At 36.3% G+C, this 19559-nt stretch overlaps 1 pseudogene; it reads right to left on the reverse strand.

The window, feature by feature from the left end:
• Window positions 1-5594: 5594 nt before the first annotated feature.
• LOC140596594 (mothers against decapentaplegic homolog 2-like) lies at window positions 5595-14881 on the reverse strand (annotated as a pseudogene).
• Between the last annotated feature and the right edge of the window lie 4678 nt (window positions 14882-19559).

The following is a 19559-nucleotide window of genomic DNA, read 5'->3' on the forward strand; positions in this document are numbered from 1 at the left end:
GACTCTTGTGTCTCTGGAGGTTTTTGATGACTGCTTCAATTTCCTCCCTGGTTATCGGCCTGTTAAGGTTTCCTATTTCTTCCTGCTCCAGTTTTGGTGGTTTGTGGCTTTCCAGGAATGAGTCCATTTCTTCTAGATTTCCTAATTTATTGGCGTAGAGCTGTTCATAATATGTTTTTAAAATCGTTTGTATTTCCTTGGTGTTGGTAGTGATTTCTCCTTTCTCATTCATGATTTTATTAATTTGAGTCTTCTCTCTCTTCTTTTTAATAAGGTTGGCTAATGGTTTATCTATCTTATTAATTCTTTCAAAGAACCAACTCCTGGTTCTGTTGATCTGTTCCACAGTTCTTTTGGTCTCGATATCATTGAGTTCTGCTCGAATTTTAATTAACTGTCTTCTTCTGCTGGGGGTTGGGTCTATTTGTTGCTTTTTCTCTAGTTCCTTTATGTGTAAGGTGAGCTTTTGAATTTGAGATCTTTCCAGTTTTTGAATGGATGCTTGTATTGTGATGTGTTTCCCCCTCAGTACTGCTTTTGCTGCATCCCAAAGATTTTGAACTGTTGTATCTTCATTCTCATTAGTTTCCATGAATGTTTTTAATTCTTCCTTAATTTCCTGGTTGACCTTTTCATCTTTTAGCAGGATGGTCCTTAACCTCCACGTGTTTGTGGTCCTTCCAAACTTCTTGTTGTGATTGAGTTCTAATTTTAAGGCATTATGGTTGGAGAATATACAGGGGACTATCCCGATCTTTTGGTATCGGTTCAGACCCGATTTGTGACCCAGTATGTGGTCTATTCTGGAGAAAGTTCCACGTGCACTTGAGAAGAATGTGTATTCAGTTGAGTTTGGATGTAAAATTCTGTAGATATCTGTGAAATCCATCTGGTCCAGTGTATCATTTAAAGCTCTCGTTTCTTTGGAGATGTTGTGCTTAGAAGACCTATCTAGTATAGAAAGAGCTAGATTGAAGTCACCAAGTATAAGTGTATTATTATCAAAGTATTTCTTCCGTTTGGTTATTAATTGGTTTAAATATTTGGCAGCTCCCACATTCGGGGCATATATATTGAGGATTGTTAAGTCCTCTTGTTGGATAGATCCTTTGAGTATGAGATAGTGTCCCTCTTCATCTCTCACTATAGTCTTCAGGGTAAATTATAATTTATCTGATATAAGGATGGCTACCCCTGCTTTCTTTTGAGGACCATTTGAATGGTAAATGGTTCTCCAACCTTTTATTTTCAGGTTGTAGGTGTCCTTCTGTCTAAAATGAGTCTCTTGTGGACAGCAAATAGATGGGTCCTGCCTTTTTATCCAGTCTGAAACCCTGCGCCTTTTGATGGGGTCATTAAGCCCGTTCACGTTCAGAGTTACTATTGACAGATATGAGTTTAGTGTCATCATATCTATTCAGTCCTTGTTTTTGTGGATTGTTGCATTGAACTTCTTCTTAAAGGGGAATTTTAAGAGTCCCCCTTAAAATTTCTTGCAGAGCTGGTTTGGAGGTTACATATTCTTTCAGTTCCTGCCTGCCTTGGAAGCTCTTTATCTCTCCTTCCATTTTGAATGAGAGCCTTGCTGGATAGAGTATTCTTGGTTGCATGTTCTTCTCATTTAGGACCCTGAATATATCCTGCCAGCCCTTTCTGGCCTGCCAGGTCTCTGTGGAGAGGTCTGCTGTTACCCTAATATTCCTCCCCATAAAAGTCAGGGACTTTTTTTCTCTTGCTGCTTTAAGGATCTTCTCCTTATCTTTGGAATTTGCAAGCTTCACTATTAAATGTCGAGGTGTTGAACGGTTTTTGTTGATTTTAGGGGGGGGGGATCTCTCTATTTCCTGGATCTGAATGCCTGTTTCCCTTCCCAGATTCGGAAAGTTTTCAGCTATGATTTGTTCAAATACATATTCTGGCCCTCTGTCCCTTTGGGCGCCCTCGGGAACCCCAATTAAACGTAGGTTTTTCTTCCTCAGGCTGTCATTTATTTCCCTTAATCTATCCTCATGGTCTTTTAATTGCCTGTCTCTTTTTTCCTCAGTTTCCCTCTTTGCCATCAACTTGTCTTCTATGTCACTCACTCGTTCTTCCACCTCGTTAAGCCTCGTCCTTAGGACTTCTAGCTTGGATTGCATCGCATTTAATTGATTTTTAATTTCGGCCTGATTGGATCTAAATTCTGCAGTCATGAAGTCTCTTGAGTCCTTTATGGTTTTTTCTAGAGCCACCAGTAGCTGTATAATAGTGCTTCTGAATTGGCTTTCTGACATTGAATTGTAATCCAGATTTTGTAACTCTGTGGGAGAGACAGCTGTTCCTGATTCTTTTTTTTTTGAGGTGAGGTTTTCCTTCTAGTCATTTTGCTCAGTGCAGAGTGGCCAAAAACAAGTTGTATTGGGAAAAGGAGAAAAAGAGAGAGAAGGAAAGAAAAGAGAAAAAGAAAAAAGAGAAAGAAGAAAAAAAAGGGGAAAAAGAGAAGAAAAAGAGAAAGAAAAAGAAAGAAAGGAGAAAAAAAGGGTGGGTGGGTGGGGGAAGCAATCAGAAATCAAGAAGAAAGAAAGAAAAAAAAAGCACAAAGCAAAACAAAAACAAAAAAACAAAACCAAAACAACAACAACAATAACAAAAAACCACGGGGGAGTATCCTCCGATTCTGTATACTTTAAGTCCCTTGACTTCCCCTGGAACTGGTCCGTCTCGCTGGTCTTCTGGGGGAGGGGCCTGCTGTGCTGATTCTCAGGTGTGAGCACTTGGGGGAGCTGCTCTGCCCCCAGCCTGGTGCAGGGCTCAGTGGGGGTTGTTCACCCCGTGAGGCCCCGGGAGGAAGCCACAGTGGCGGGGGCAGCTCTGCAGCCCTGGAGTCAGCTCCCGCAGTAGCTCCGGGGCTCTCCGTCTGCAGGGCCTGGGGGCTCCGGGGCGGGGCCGCTGATCTGCTCAGCTCGAGGCAGGAGCGTCCTCGCTGTCCTGGGCCCTCCCGGCCTCTGCCTGTCCCGGGGGAGGCCGGATCCTGGGCTGTGTCCCGGCGCCCTGTGCTCCGGGGCCTGTGCTGTTAGATTCGCGCTCCCGCCCCGCAGCCCCCTCCGCGGAGCCGCCGCCCGAGCCCCTCCGAGCTGTTCCTGGAGCCCCGCAGCCCCCTCCGCGGAGCCGCCGCCCGAGCCCCTCCGAGCTGTTCCCGGAGCCCCGCAGCCCCCTCCGCGGAGCCGCCGCCCGAGCCCCTCCGAGCTGCTCCGGGTCCCGCCCAGCGCTGCAGCCCTTAGGGAGCTCGGCGCACTCTCCCTGGGGCGCAGGTGCCTGTTAGTGTCCCTGCAGCCCGAGGGCATCCCCGCCCTCCTGGGTCCTGCTCTAATTCCTCGCGGGCCCCTCCCCCTCGGAGGCCTTTTGTGTCTTTATTTCTTTTTCCCCGTCTTCCTACCTGGATAGAAGCGCGAACTCTTCTCACTGTAGCGTTCCAGCTGGTCTCTCTTTAAATCTCAGGCCGAATTCGTAGATTTTCAGGATGATTGGATGGTTTTCTAGGTAATTTGTTGAGGACAGGTGACTTGGAGACCCTACTCTGCCGCCATCTTGCCCCTCCCCCCTTTTTATCTTTTTAATATAAATATATTTACTATAATTTTTCTCATAACTTGGTTATCCTATAACTTCCAGTTGCTTTTCCTTGACTATTTCCAAAATATTCTGAAATTTTAGTATTTTCCTTTAGGCCCAAAGTTGATTAATAACAAGGTTTTAATTTCAATTTGATTTTTGTTATGGATTTCTAATTTTATTGTATTGTGATCAGAGAATGCTCTAATATTGATTTTTTTATTATGAATCTTCCTTGATTGTTTGAGGTATATCAATCTTCATAAATATACCTTTTGCAATTGAAATCCCAAACAAGAGAGAGAACACCATCACGGCTACAGAAATTGCCTTCATGCCCCTTCGCTTTCAATTCCTGTATCCATTTACCCAGAGAAAACAATAATACTGATTGTTTTCTGGCACATGCTCACCTGGCTTCCTCTACCAACTCCCCTAAATGGATCATACAATGAGTAGTCTAGTGTGTAACACTATACACTTCCTTCCAAATATTCCTAACATAAATTTTAGAACTATAAATTTACTCAACTATTTTAATATCTGTATCATCTAGATTTTGATATGTTATGCCTTCTAGATCAAAATATATTCATCTTGTGTATCTTTCTGTAGATGTGCATACAGGTGAGAGAGGGATCTTTGATTTCTGAATTATTTATGTGTATAGTTAAACTTAACAAAATTTGTAGTTTTAAGAGACATGTTATTGATTACTGTAATCGCATTTTATTTATACAACTAACTCTGTAAAATATTTAGCTTTTTAAATTACTTAACATTTGCTTTAACTTTCATCAAGTAATGCATCTTGCTGAATGTACCATGTCTAATTGAAATGACTGCATATCATGAAGTTGTTAGGTTCAATATTCTGTAGATCACAATCAATTCCAAGTGATTGACAGAGTTTTTCTCAGAGTTTCTATGTTTCCCTTGTTTTTTCACCCCTGGTTGTGTTTATCAATTTCTGAAAGGCAAATTCAATATCGCACAATCTGCTTATGATATATTGTATATCTCTGTATCTATCAATTCTTGTTTCACAAACTTAGAAGCTCTATTATTTGAACATATATATTTTTAATTGTTTGATATTTCCAAATATTTCACCTTTCACCATTATGAAATACTGCTCTTTATCTCTTGCAATTTATAGTTGTCATGAAATCTACTTTTTTCCCATATTATTCTAGTATACACAGTCTACTTAAGCTTCTTATACTTTGGGTTGGTATGTATTTTTCTATCCAATTACTTTCAACATCTCCATACCATTTTATTTAAAATGCATCATTTGAAAAAAAAAATGCATCATTTGCAGAATTATACTTCTCCATTCTGTCATCATTACATTTAATTGGTATGTTTAGTTCATTACTACTTAGTTCAATTATTGATGAGATTAGATTTAATTTTAGAATCTTATTTTATTTTATTGCTTATCATTATCTTTTTTGTCTCATTTTCTTGACTTCTTTTGAACTACTGGGAATACTTTTAGACTTTCATTTTAGTTAACCTGAGAACATTTTAGATAAAAATATTTGCACAAATTTTTGGTGCCTACCCTATGGACTAAAATATGCTTCCATAGGTTTTTGTAGTCCACAAGAAATAACATATTTACATCGAACAGAAAATGTGGAAACTTTGTGACTATATATAACAATTTACCTACCTCAAGTCCATTATACTCTACTTGTTATATATACATGTGTTATGACTACATACGTTCTAAACCTCACAAGACAGTAATATAATTTTACCTCAAAACAGTTATATATCATTAAAAATCTTAAGAGCAGGGGATCCCTGGATGGCTCATTGGCTTAGCATCTGCCTTCAGCCCAGGGACATGATCCTGGAGTCCCGAGATCGAGTCCCATGGTTGGGCTCCCTGCATGGAGCCTGCTTCTCCCTCTGCCTGTATCTCTACCTCTGTGTGTGTGTGTGTGTGTGTGATGAATAAATAAATAAATAAATAAAATATTTAAAACATATTGAGAGGAAAATATATTTTATTCACAATTTTTTGTTATTATTTCTTCTAGATTCAAGTTTTCATTTCATATCAGTATTCTTCATCTTATCCTTATTTTTTTATTTTATTATCTTTTTATCCTTCATTTAAAAAATTCTTTTAGCATTTCTTAAAGTACAGGTTTTCTGGAAAAAAAATTATCTTTGTTTCTTCTACTTGAAAACATCTTTATATCAATTTCATTTTTAAAAGACATTCTCAGTGGATGCAGAAATCAATTTCGGTGGCACTTAAAAAATACATTGTTCCATTGTCTTCAAGCTTATGTTGTTTCTGATAAGAAGTCAATGATAGTTCAAATCATAACCCCTTGTGCAAGACATGCTATTTTTTTCTGGCTACTCTGAGGATTCATCTTGATTTTTCTCTTTAACTTTGATTTTAGTGATTTGACAAGATGCCTAGGTCGTTTTCTTTGTTTTTATTCTACTTGTGTTTTGCTCAGCTTCTTAAATCTCTAAATTTGTATCTAGCAATACTTTTGCAAAAATTTCAGACACTTTTTTCAAATATTATGCCCCTGTGTCTCTCTGAGAAACTGATTACAGATATGAGATATGTTAGAGTTTTTAATATTGTTCCACATGTCCCTAAAACACTGTTCACTTATTTTTCAATCTTTCCTTACTCTGAATTTGCACAGCAAAAATCAAAACAAACAAAACCTGAAATATTTTATTAGTCTAATTTACATAATTGATATTAAAGAATCAAATGTTTTTGATGGCATAACATTTTAGCAATAAAAATGGTGAAGTTTATTAGTGTTCTCACATTCAGATAACTATAATCTGTCTACTAATTTGTACATATATATATTATTAATCTACAACAGACACTGGTAAACTATGGCCCATGCACTGGCCATCTGTTGCTTCTAAATAAAGTTTTATTAGGTTACAGTCACATCCTTTTATTTTCAAATTTTCCATGGTTGCTTTTGCACTACAATGCCAGAGCTGAGTAGCTGCAACAGAGACCATAAGAAACAGACACCTATGGGGTACCTGGGTGGCTCAGTCCATTAAGTGTCTGGCTCTTGTTTTTGGCGCAGGTCATGATCTCAGGGTCTTGGGATTGTGGCCCAGGTTGGGCTCCATGCTCAGTGGGGAGTATGCTTAGTTTCTCTCCCTCTCCCTTTCCCCTCTCCCTGCACATATTCTCTCTCTCTCTCATAAATAAATAAATAAATAAATAAATAAATAAATAAATAAATGCCTAAATATTACTATCTGGTTATCTTCAAAGGAAAAATTTGACAACTCCTGATCTAGAATAAAGATAATTGAAAATATACCACATCTTTATATAAATGAGCTTAAGGCATTCAGATGTATTGTTAAAAACAAACTATAGATTATTTTTTTGGAATAATTTGCTAATAATTCATTAAACACATTCCAAATTAATAAATATATTCCTCCTAAGAAAACATTTCACCCATTATGCTTTAGAATATAAAAGACATTAGAAACATTAGCTTTTCAAATATAAAAAGAAAATGATCCTATATATATATATATATATATATATATATATATATACTTTTTTTTAAAAGATTTTATTCATTTACTCATGAGAGACACAGAGAGAAAGAGAGGCAGAGACAGGCAGAAGGAGAAGGCTGCCCAATCACCAATATTAAATGAAATAGTAATAATTGAAACTTAATCTACTGATATCCATATGGGCTAATTGTTGTTTAAGGAAGAAAAAATGTATTTTAAAATAACTTAGCAAGAAATCAGGAAATGTAGTAATTTTTGTCACGTGTCTCATCTGGATTGATTCACTTTAAAAATGGAAAATTAAAATTTTGGTGATATGGTAAATATATATTAAGATTTATAAAACCAATGAAGATGTTTTCCTAAAGAAAAAACTAGGGCAGCCCGGGTGGCTCAGCAGTTTAGTGTGCTGCCTTCAGCCCAGGGCGTGATCCTAGAGACCCAGGATCGAGTCCCACATCAAGCTCCCTGCATGGAGCCTGTTTCTCCCTCTGCCTGTGTCTCTGCCTCTCTCTCTCTCTCTCTCTCTGTGTGTGTCTCTCATGAATAAATAAGTAAAATATTTAAATAAAAAGAAAAAGAAAAGGCTAATAAGCATTATCATTAAAAGACAAATTTATGCAAATGTTTTTTTCAAAATAAATCAAAGTAAACCATACATAAGACATTCTTATAAATAAGATTTCAGGAGGCATCATTAGATTTCTAAGTACTGAATTTATTCATCATGTAAAGATTATCAAGCATTTTAAGGATATTAATAGGTGGGAGTGAAGATTCAGTGCACCTATCATGCACAAATAGATTACAGATTAAATCAATATATCATTTTATATGAATAAAAAATGAGTTTCTGAGAATGTTCAGAAGTTGGAAAACTTCTGAAAATAACTCTCCTAGTTGAAGATACTAATGTTTGGCTCATTACCATAGGAAAAGATCCAGAAAAATAGATTTCCTCAGATCTGTGGCTGGCAGGTTCTAGAATAGAAACTTGATCACATCAACAGGAAAGGAGATTCTAGAACATACTACCATGAATTGAAAATGCAATCACTTCATTTGAAGAGTAAATGGAGGAGACTGATGTGTACAGGCTCTATGGCAGTTGGCCAAAGTCAATCAAAAGTCACTTAAGATTTTAACAGTGACTGACTGTGTATACATTTCTTTAACTAGTACTGTCTATATTAAAGTCCTACTTAAAGGATTTTATTTATGTCAAAGAATTAAGACAAGAGCTAATATTTATGCAGTGCTTAATCTTCTTTAAGAACTGTTCTAAGTGTCTTATTTTTTTTTAAGATTTTATTTATTTTTCCATGAGAGACACACAGAGAGAGAGAGGCATAGACATAGACAGAGAAACAGGCTCCATGCAGGGAGTCTGATGTGGGGCCAAAGGCAGATGCTCAACCTCTGAGCCACCCAGGCATCCTTCTTCTCGGTGCTTTAAAACATTAAATTATGTAATCTTCACAAGATTTTGTCAGCTTCTCTATTAGCCCAGACCCACACCAACTGCCTTAGAAACTTGTTCTTAACTACTACTCCACTCCAAAACCAAATTTTAAAGAGATAAATATTTAATTATACAAAGTTTCAGAGTCACCAAAGCCATCTTCACTTCTCACACGAACTACAAGTCTGGGGGTACCCAAAACCACCTTCCAGTTTGATAATTTACTCAAGATTCACAGAACTCACTAAAAGCTATTATATTCACAGGAACTGATAGAGTGAAAAGATGCAAATTATAATCAGCCATAGGAAGAGGTTCATGAGATAGAGTCTAGGACATTTCCAAGTTTAAAACTTCTAATAGTTCTCTTCCAGTGGAGCTGTGAACAATGGTAACAGTTCCCAGGATTCAGGTTTAACAATATACATGGAATATGTCAACAAGGAAAGTTACCCAAGTCCTGGTATCCAGAGTTGTTTTGTTTTGGTTTGGTTTTAGATTTTGATTTATTTGAAAGAGATAGAGTATGAGAGGAGGAGCTGAGGGGCAGAGAGGGACAAGCAGACTCTGGTCTAGCAGGGAGCTTGATGCAGGGCTTGATTCCAGACAGGACCCTGAGATCATGACCTGGGCTGAAGGCTGACACATAACCAATTGCACCACCCAGGTGCCCCATGGTATCCAGAATTTAATTGGATTTTGGTCATATAGACATGCCCATATGGCTGACCTAAGCCTAGCCTCTCCAGAGGTCCAAAGCTCCCACAATAAATATCAGTATACACTATCAGACATGTCCCCAGGCCCCCAGGCCGATAAAGGCATTTTATCAGGCAAGATATCCCAAGTAGTTAGAGATCACCCTCTAGAAAATGAGGACAAAAGTTCATCTCTCTTTGGGTAAGGTTAATTTTTAACACTCGTCCACTGCTACAGTTCATCTTGGTTGAGCTCTTCATGATCATACAAGATACAGAAGGATAATATACTTTCAGAGTTTAAAGGAAATAATAGAACTAAATGATAGAAACACAAGTATTATATCTAGTTGCACATTCCATCTTAGCCAAATACACTACTTCTTTAAACTGCAAAATTAAAATCCTTTTCAAATTATTGCTGTATGATTTTGGAAATATGCTGCATATTTTCCTGTGCTTGAAAATGGAAAATATCTTTGGAAAGGAAATACATACTCAAAATGATTGTTATAATTTGTCCCCCTTCTGTCATATATGCAAGAGACTTCTAAGAAAGATACAACCTAAAATATAGTAACAAATAAGCATACTACAATTTCATGTCTTAGGAGATTATCATTTTCCTAAATTTTGAATAACATTCTTATTGACAAAACATTCAGGGAAGTTGCAGAGGACAAGTATACACCCTTGCTTTGTAGTCAACATAAGGTACAAGAACGACAAAGTAGAAAAAGCACAGTACAGATTAGCTAGATTGTGAAGGCACTATTGGTGATACATTACAGAAATATGTTCCCTAGCTTTATAAGTGGAAATTAAAAAGTAAGTCCTTTAAATAAACTTACTGTTCCAAACTAACCACGGTAAACTCCATGTATCAGTGGAGAAATAGGCTTATTTGGATTACGTTATAAATGTGCATAAATCATATATTTTGCTTGTTCTGGATACTGTACAGAATGTGGTAATGTGGAATTTCCTTTCAATATTTGGAGTACAGCTATTAGGATATAGTAGCTACTAGCCTTCTGATGTCTTGCACTGAAAATAAAATGCATCATTTCGGACATTCATTTTCAACTTCATCTGCAAGGAGAATGGTATCATGTACAAGATCTGACCAATAGAGTGGTCACACAGATCAGATTATACTCTTACTACCACTAAAATTTCAAACCATCAACAGAATCATAATATACCATTCAAATGTTTCCAATTTTTTACATTTTCTAAGGCACACAGGAGAATTTCTTTTAGCAAGCTAATGCAACTAATTGGATATTTTATTTAATTCTAGTTTCATTAAGGTCATGTTTATAATGTTATTAATCAACTTCCTCAATTTTTATTAACAGATTAATGGTAAATAACACATTTTAGATTGTTTTGTGCATTGAACCTCTATTAAAAATATATTCAATCATAAATAAATAAAAATTAAAAAAAAAAAAAAAAAAAGGGATCCCTGGGTGGCGCAGTGGTTTGGCGCTTGCCTTTGGCCCAGGGCGCGATCCTGGAGACCTGGGATCGAATCCCACATCAGGCTCCCGGTGCATGGAGCCTGCTTCTCCCTCTGCCTATGTCTCTGCCTCTCTCTCTCTCTCTGTGACTATCATAAATAAATAAAAATTAAAAAATATATATATTCATATAAAAAAATAAAAATAAATAAAAATAAAAATATATTCATATTTCGGAGGTGTCTCATATAAAGTCTCAGAGGGGCAATTATTACCTCGATTTCTTAATATATTCCAATTCTTTGGCTAAACTTTAAAACTATAATTTCTGATTACTAAGCCAAAATCATATATTTTTAAAGGTATTGTATTGAAAATTTATCTCTTAAACCACATGGTGGTACTGAGGATGGGAGTGAGAAAACCACTCTTTTTCAAAGATATTTTTAGCTCCTGATTAAAATAAATGGTCATACAAAAGGTGGTGAATGAATAGATTTTGAATAAAATTAATTTAGATATATGTTATAAGACTTCAATAAAAGATATCTATGAGCTGCCTCAGGCTTGGGCAAACTGTTAAACATTTCTCATGATAACTAATCTAATAAACACCCAATAACAGAATGAAAAATTTAATAACAATCTATTAGTTCCCCTACTTTCACAACATTGATTCTGCTCACAGCTATCAAAGGGCAACCATCAGATATGTGTATCATTCAACACTTTCTTAAGATAACAGGAAATAGGAACTATAGGCCAAAAATAAAATGTAGGCTACAGTTGATGCTTCTAAATGTGTCTCACTTTAAATACCAAACTGGTACATAATTCTAAAACTATGAGAAGAAATTTGATTTAAGAGAAAATAATATATTTGTCATCTTACAGATTTTTATTTTTGTTTTTTAGATGGAAAGATTGCAAATGTATAAATTTGTATAAACTCTCTACAGGCAAAGTCAGGCAGACTTCAATAGCAGGGAAAATTCTTATTGGCAGTAAGTAATCAGTAAGACGGCCAGATGAAATGCCTTATTTTCTAATTTCTAATTTGAATTTTTTTTTGTTTTCTAAAATATCAATATATTTGCATTATTATTTTTTACAAGTGTGACCACTTAACACAGTAAATAGATTACTATAATAGATTAATAGATTAGTGTTTTTGTTTTGCTTGAAGACTGATAGAATTCTCTTGTTGGAAGATGTTATTATTTTATTTTGTTTTGTTTTGTTTTATTTTATTTTTTATTTTATTTTATTTTATTTTATTTTATTTTATTTTATTTTATTTTATTTTGTTTTGTTTTGTTTTATTATTTTATTTTTTTCTGCCCCCTCCAAAAAAAAAAATTATTTTTGGTAAAAGGTGTTGTGCCCAAGATTGCGAATCCGAGAAACCACTGAGGAGCCCACACCGATGCAAGTACACGAGCGTTTATTTACAAGCTCAAGCTTGGGTCCAAGTACACCCAACACAACGGAGCAGGGACTTGGACCCCAAGGTGGTTTCCAGCTTAGTTTTATCGGCTGGTCTAGGGGACCTCCAGAAGGGGTGGAGGAATTTCTCAAGTCTGTTTACATTCTGATATGGGGCTTTTAAGGGCATTAAGCACGGGGAGTGGGGGTGGGGGTGGGGGGGCTGAGATGTCTGTACTTGTGCTAATGCTGAACTTGAGGTGAAATGGCCTTAATTTTCTCAGCCTCCACAATGCCCAAGAAGACATCAGCATGTCTTTAAAATCTCCTCTTCCTCCTGTACAGGAAAGTATTTCCAGAAACGAATTTTCCCATTTAATATTCAAACGCAGAAAACCTATTCTACAAGGTGCTTCAATTGGTGGGACTTCAAGTGCTTTTTCCTCTTTTAAGTTTTTAGACAGTAAACAGCCCATGGGACTATGACAAACACTATGACAAAAGAGTTGTTACATTTAGTCTTTTAATGCGACTTGATTGGCAACAAAGCTTGATGACACGCTTAAGCAACACACCTGAAGGTGAGTTAGGGACAGATGAGGCTAGGCAGGGCTAGGTAGGCAGCCATGGAAGCAGGCTCACAAAAATCCCCAAAATGCTGAGGTGTCTGGAAACCAGAGATAAGAGAACAAGCCAGACCACACTGCCCTAAGGTGTGGGTGAGGAGGGTGTCTTGTTCTAACACCTACTGTAACCAAAAAAATCATCAGACTCTAAAAAGGAAGAAGCCATTAAGGATGTTATCACTAGTCCTTACTCAATGGTGATATCAAGGGATCTTTTAAAAGGATTTAGGTTCCCTGATCAGGCTTTCAGTAAAAGACCAACCCTACAAGCCCTCAGTGGCAACATTGTGGGGACCCCTCTCACTAATAAGAGCTTTCTCTGTATCTTTACTTAATAAGCTTCTATACTTTACTCACGCTCCTGTGTCCTCAAGATTCGTTCTTTGACTCTGTGAGACAAGAACCAAGTTCTCTGTAACAAAGGGATCATATGTGAGCTAATACTTTGTCCAACCACTGTAGAGGTCCATTCAGATGAAGTTCAATCCCGTTGGTGCTGCTTGGCTATGAATGAATGAACACACAGTGGGGGTCCCAAAGCCTCTAGGGCTAAGGGCAAGCTCTTGCCCTGGCAGGCTGCATTTATTCAGTTCTCAGGCAAAAGCAGACAAAGCACGCCCTCTGTTTTTCATCCCAATCTACTTTAGAGGTTGTTTACATATTATCTGAGGCTAGGCCGCCCTTTCTCAAGGGATAAAAGGAGGAATCCATACTGTTTAAGGCCTGACCTTGCATAAGATAAAGTCTCCTTCTGAACCATCACATTCATGGCATCTTTGTAGAGGACAGTTCCTTCTGGAAACCTTCTTATGCAGTCATTCCCAAACACAATCTGGTGAGTGTTCCTTACCATGTGCCTTCTGTATTCTCCTTCCTAGTATTTCACAAAGCTCATTCTTAGGATGCACATCCTAGTTGATGCACAGCTTCACAACTCTGATTAGCACACTGCGGGAAGAGCAGCAAATTCCTGGTTAGTGAAGATCTTCAGACTGCAGCCTGGTGGAATTTTACGCCGTTGCAGGGTGCTAGCTCTATCTCTGAGGATACTTGGGGCTCTGCAAACGACTACAGCATCACTTTAGGCACTCGGTGAAAAATTCCCCACCTATCTAATATAAGCACACTCCTCTTCCTATATGTCTTCTTGTCATTTCTACAGTCACATTTTGGTTGATATTAGAGAATAACCCTATGCAGAACCTTTCTGGGTTTGATGGATCTGTGAAGCCATCTACACTGAGTGAGAGCAGTGATGCCTGAAAATTCTCTCCAACCCTCCGGTTTAATTCATAATATGCTACTGAACACCTAAATGAGTAACTGGCTGCAAATTCAAACTATGGTTAACACAGAAAAAGTAGTAGGAGATAGTTCTGCTGGAGATCCTATATCCGTTCATCTGTTGATCATGTTTTTTCCAATTTCCATGATACATCCAGGAGATGGAGTTTCTGGGGTGTAATTACTCTGTGGCTCGGTTCTCACTGGGAAATTAGTATTTCCAGGAATGGAGCAGGTATAATCATCTACAGGTGACAGTTCTATTAGGATTTCAATACTGGAAGCAAGACTTGTGTCTCAAATCTCTGGTAATAGTAAAGAGTAAACATACTTCAGATCTTTTTAATGATAAAAAGCACATTCACAGTTTACAATTGCTTTGGTTTCATGATGCCTGTGAAGATCAGGCCAGTACCACGGTCAGCGACACATAAATGCGGCTGTCCTTTTCAATGGGATACTTGAAGACAACCATCAAGAGACCTGGTTGCTCAAAGAAGCTGTGAAGGCCTGTCTTATCCCACCGATCTCTCACAATGGGTGTCCTCAGTTTCTGAATTTCAGAGCAAGTGCTTGGTATGGTAAGACATTTAGTATTACAATTTTGAGTGGTGATGGCTTTCTCAAGCTTATCTAATTGTCCTGTTTTCTTTAGTTTCTCTGCCAGACATTTAACTGCTTTCTCAAACCACTTTTTTTTTTCCATTCTGTTCTCCTACCTGCTCGTCCACATGATTTCTTCTATCCCAGAAGTCTCTTCACAACTGGTGGAGTGAATGGCAAATGGACATGTTTTTACTAAAGGCAGCAATCCACACTAAGGAAATATCCTTCTTTATCTAACCTAAAGTGCTGCTGAGCATCTGTCCTTCAATGCCTTGGCCCAAGGTCCCTTCCATGGTCTCTTGTCTGCACTATAGATAGAGGCCTGTTGAGGGCTGCTGCCCTGGTCCACGTTTTGTAGTCAAGCCAGGAGTGGACACTTGCTCACCTGTTGAGGAGATTTGGGGGCAGCCCCATGGAGTGCCCTGAGGACCAGACAAACCCAAACCCTGAGCAAAAGAAAGTTTCACAGAGGCTCTAATGCAAAATTTATTTTTTAAAATGTCAGACATTAGACAATCATTTTTAAATATTATAAAACAAACTTTCTTTGAAGTACACAATCAATAAATCACCATTTTGTCACATAAATCTAAGAACTTTTGTAAAAATCAACTCTATACTACTCTGATTTGAATTCAGATTTTTTAAAAATTCTAATTTCATTAAAAATCTAATTATAGTATAATAATCACAGCAGAATCCAACTTGTCCCTATGCCATCACATATACAAAATCTCCTACATTATAACTCAAATCAGTATGTCCATATCTGAAGTCATTTATCCTCCAGCCCAAATTTGCCAGTGCTGGTGCTTTTTCCTTTCACTTTGTCTAAATGAATGATTATCAACAGCAACTACCCTAACACCTAGCCCAGAAGCCTATGTATAATTATTCAGTGCCCCTTTTCCTATCTCGTGCCAATATCTTACAAACTACATGTGCATTTTAGTTTCTAAATGCTCCCTAATTTTTCTCTTGCTACTTGCCACTAATTTCATCTTGCTATCATTAATTCTCTGAATTTCTGCAAGTTATCACTATTGCCTGACAAGTCATTCTCCACACTTCATTCAAATTATAATTCCCCTTCCTTGAAAATATTCAGCAATGCCATGCTTACTAAATTACCACGTGTCTCTTATTTGTTCCATGTCATGTAATTGACCACAAAACACTGAAAAACATTGTGATTACATATTTGTTTTCTCTGTGTTTAGGTATTTTTAAAATATTTTTTATTTTATTCATTTTAGAGAGAAAGAGCGAGAGCATAGCAGAGGGGAGGGTCAGAGGGAGAGGGGGAAGCAGGCATTCCCAGTGAGCAGGGAGCCTGATGTAGGACTGGAGCCCAGGACCCCAGGATCATGACCTGAGCTGAAGGTACACCAGGTACTAAAGTGACTGAGCCAACTAGGCACCCCTGTGTTTTGGTATTTAAGAACACCATCCCTCCAGATAGACTACCTTCTCAAGGTAGATGACTTTAAAAGCATCCTGAATATTTTCCTATGCCTAAACACTGGAAAATATCTTTGGTAAAAATAGATAAATTACATAATACTCTCTACATTTACTAGCTGTGTAGTCGTGACCAAGTTACTTAAATAGTGTACCTCAGTTTTCTCATTTATTAAATGGAGATAGTAATATCACATAGGATTGCTATAAAGATTTCACACATTTATATGTTAAAGAACATAGAGCAGTGCCAGGAGCATGTTAAGCACTATATAAATATTAGCTCTTATTTTATAAATAGTGTAAGAAAATAAGAAATATTTCTTACCATTATCTAGGAAAGTAGTTATTAAAGTTGATGCTAAAATACTGTATATTAACAGATATACACACAATAAGTGAATTCATAAAGAAACTCAAAATGATTATTAAATGAATCAAAGATATTACCCATCCTCCCAAACCTGGAAGATATGGTAAAATTCTAGATGCAGAGGCATTAGAAAAAAAATTAAATACTTAATGTCAGTAATATTACATGTTATAAATATATTAAACTAAATAAATCTTTATCAGTTCCGTCATCTTGTTCAGAAAATAAACACAAGCAGTTTCGTTTCTACTATTTTTGTAATTGATTGTATTCTTATTCAAGATAACCAAAATATCATGCCCTTCTATAACTAAAGGCATTAGGTTTCAAGACATAGATTTTTATCAATGACCATTAAGATAGTAGTGTTGAATTCTCTCTCATTCTTTATTTTACAAGGCATCACCCTATATTACTTTAGGATTATAATGGCCTTTGTACATAACTGAGCTACATATATTAATGCTACAGTTTTTTTTAGTGGTGCTAACGGAAGTCCTTTTATAAGTACAAAAACTCCACTGTGAAATTATCATTCAGATACAGACTAAAGTGTGTGAAAGACAAGATTAGACTATTAGCCCTCAAATATTTTTGTGAATTTCTTTTACCAGTCTCTTCTCAAAACATTATCCTAAAGCATCTTCTCTGGAAGAATGCAAGTTTTTATGATAGTAATTTGGAGTAAATATTTTGGAATGTGAGGCTCTCTCTGTAAAAGGCTGACCCAACAGTGTGGTTCTAGGCAGCCAGAGAGCAACAGAAGATGTCAATATACAATAACACTTAAGAATTCTCATTTAGAGTTTTTTTGTGTGTGTGTTTTTACACTAAATGAGCCATACTTCTTGCAACCCCAATACTCTGCTGCCCAATATCTTTTCATCTAAAGACGTCACCTTGTGGAAGCCTGTTCTGGAATCTCTTTCCTACTGCTAAAACAACCCCAGGAGTTCCCATTCCCATTGCTTACTTGGGGAAAATAGACCTGCATTTCCTGACGGAATTTTGAATATACTTTCCATAGAAACTAGGTTATGAGTTGTGGTTACTAACAATAGAAATGTTGCAGTCAATATATTTCTCTATGACATTATGGTAAATAGTATTTGTGAACTTGCTTCAACAATTAATCACCTTGTAAGTTATTGTTTATAAGAGGAATTTTAAAAATCTGCATTTCAAAGTGCTAAACTTCTTTGCAGGCAGCTTTTGGAACATAACAAAAATGTTAGTGGGGGAATATGCTAAATTTATATCCATCAATGAGAATATTCTACTATAATGTTGACCACAATATAATAAACTATTTGTTAGCTTTAACTGCACTGAATTCAGTGACTGAGAAAATTGAGTCTGAGTGTTTACAGCTACTTTTAATTTCTCATTAGTGCTTGTTTTAAAAACACAGGAACAGTGGAATACAGTGAAATACATCAAATACACTTGGCTAAAATCTTGAAGGGGGAAATTGAAACATCAAAATAATTCAACTGAAAAAAATTAATTATAGATAGATTTAATTTACCGAAAATATCACTAGTGAGTAACAGACCGCTAAAAGTTAACTATTGGGTGGTAGTAGAGAGGGGAATGAGTCAATACGTAAACTATTAAAGGATGAAGAAATTTAGCATTTTTCTTATCAGCAAGCACATATATATATATTAAAAACAATATTTTAAAAATCTGGCAAGAAAAAACACTTATTAAAGGATATTCACTCAAGTTCTTTCCATCATCCAAGAACCATGCTACAATTACTTTATTACAACATCTCAGGTTTTGAAATTTTATTAAGAATGAAAGAAATACATTGGAATTATTGGCCGGAACTTGGCAACAGTTATTTTGATATCACCAACTCCTCCTCATCAATCAAGAAATTGTCAGTTTCCTCATGGAGTATATGAAGTTCAGACTGCCTAAATGTCAGTGTAAAAAAGACTTACTCTCTTGGAGATGATGAGCATGTACTTTCACTCTTGCTCATCATTTTCAACCATTTGACCAGATTTTGGTCTTTTCCTTCTGGAAATCTGTGCACACATGAAGTAACAATAAATGACAAAAAAATGCCAGAACTTTCTTTATATTCCAGAGATATGAAATCACCCAAATGCTGCAAGCAGTAAGCATCTTAAAATAAACTCCAACATTCATTCATTGAAATAATTCAAATAATTTTCTTGAATTGTCCTGATAGTTTCCACGCAAATAATTCAACCTTTCAAGAACATTACTATAGACAAAAGATGGCTGCTTGCATTAATATGTAGTATATTCCTTGCTTTGCAAGTTTTCCTAAATAACAAGCCTAAGAGTATCATTATCACTTAACCAATATGTTACGTATCTGATACTTTTGTCCCGATTCTAGAATAATAAAAACTATTTTTATATTTTGTCATTAGGTTTCCTTGGACTCACTGATTTTTTTTTAAATAAAAGTGCTAGCATTTTAATATATTGTGTATGCTGCATTTGTTCTTTGAAAATTCATGGATCATTAACATTTTATTTTTTATATCACAGGAAACTTTACAGTGTACAATAATTTTGAGGAAGATTTATTTGACTAATTACTTAACTATCATACAACCCACTATAAAATTTCATACAAGCATGTGAAATTCCACACTGATCATTTTATTAAAAATATAAACCTATACATGAAAGTATAAATGTATGCATACCTATACTTGTATATACTTAAAATGTGGGACTTAATTTATTATATTGTATAGGTAGGGAGTCCATATTTAATACATTTGTATGCATATGGAAAGTAGGAGAAGGTGTTTTCTTCATGATATTTCCTACAAGAGCACAATGTGTTGTGTTTGTTTAGCACCTGCTGTGCTGCCACATGCCAATTGAGACTCTCCTCCCTTTTCACTTGTACAAACATCAAACAGAAGGGACATTGAGTAGGATTATTTTATTTGAAATATAGTTCCTTATTACTGAGTACCACTGTAAGTCATTATGAAAACCTATTCATCTTTGAAGTTT

This window comes from Vulpes vulpes, unplaced genomic scaffold (genome assembly GCF_048418805.1).
Source record: "Vulpes vulpes isolate BD-2025 unplaced genomic scaffold, VulVul3 Bu000000628, whole genome shotgun sequence".
Lineage (NCBI taxonomy): Eukaryota > Metazoa > Chordata > Mammalia > Carnivora > Canidae > Vulpes > Vulpes vulpes.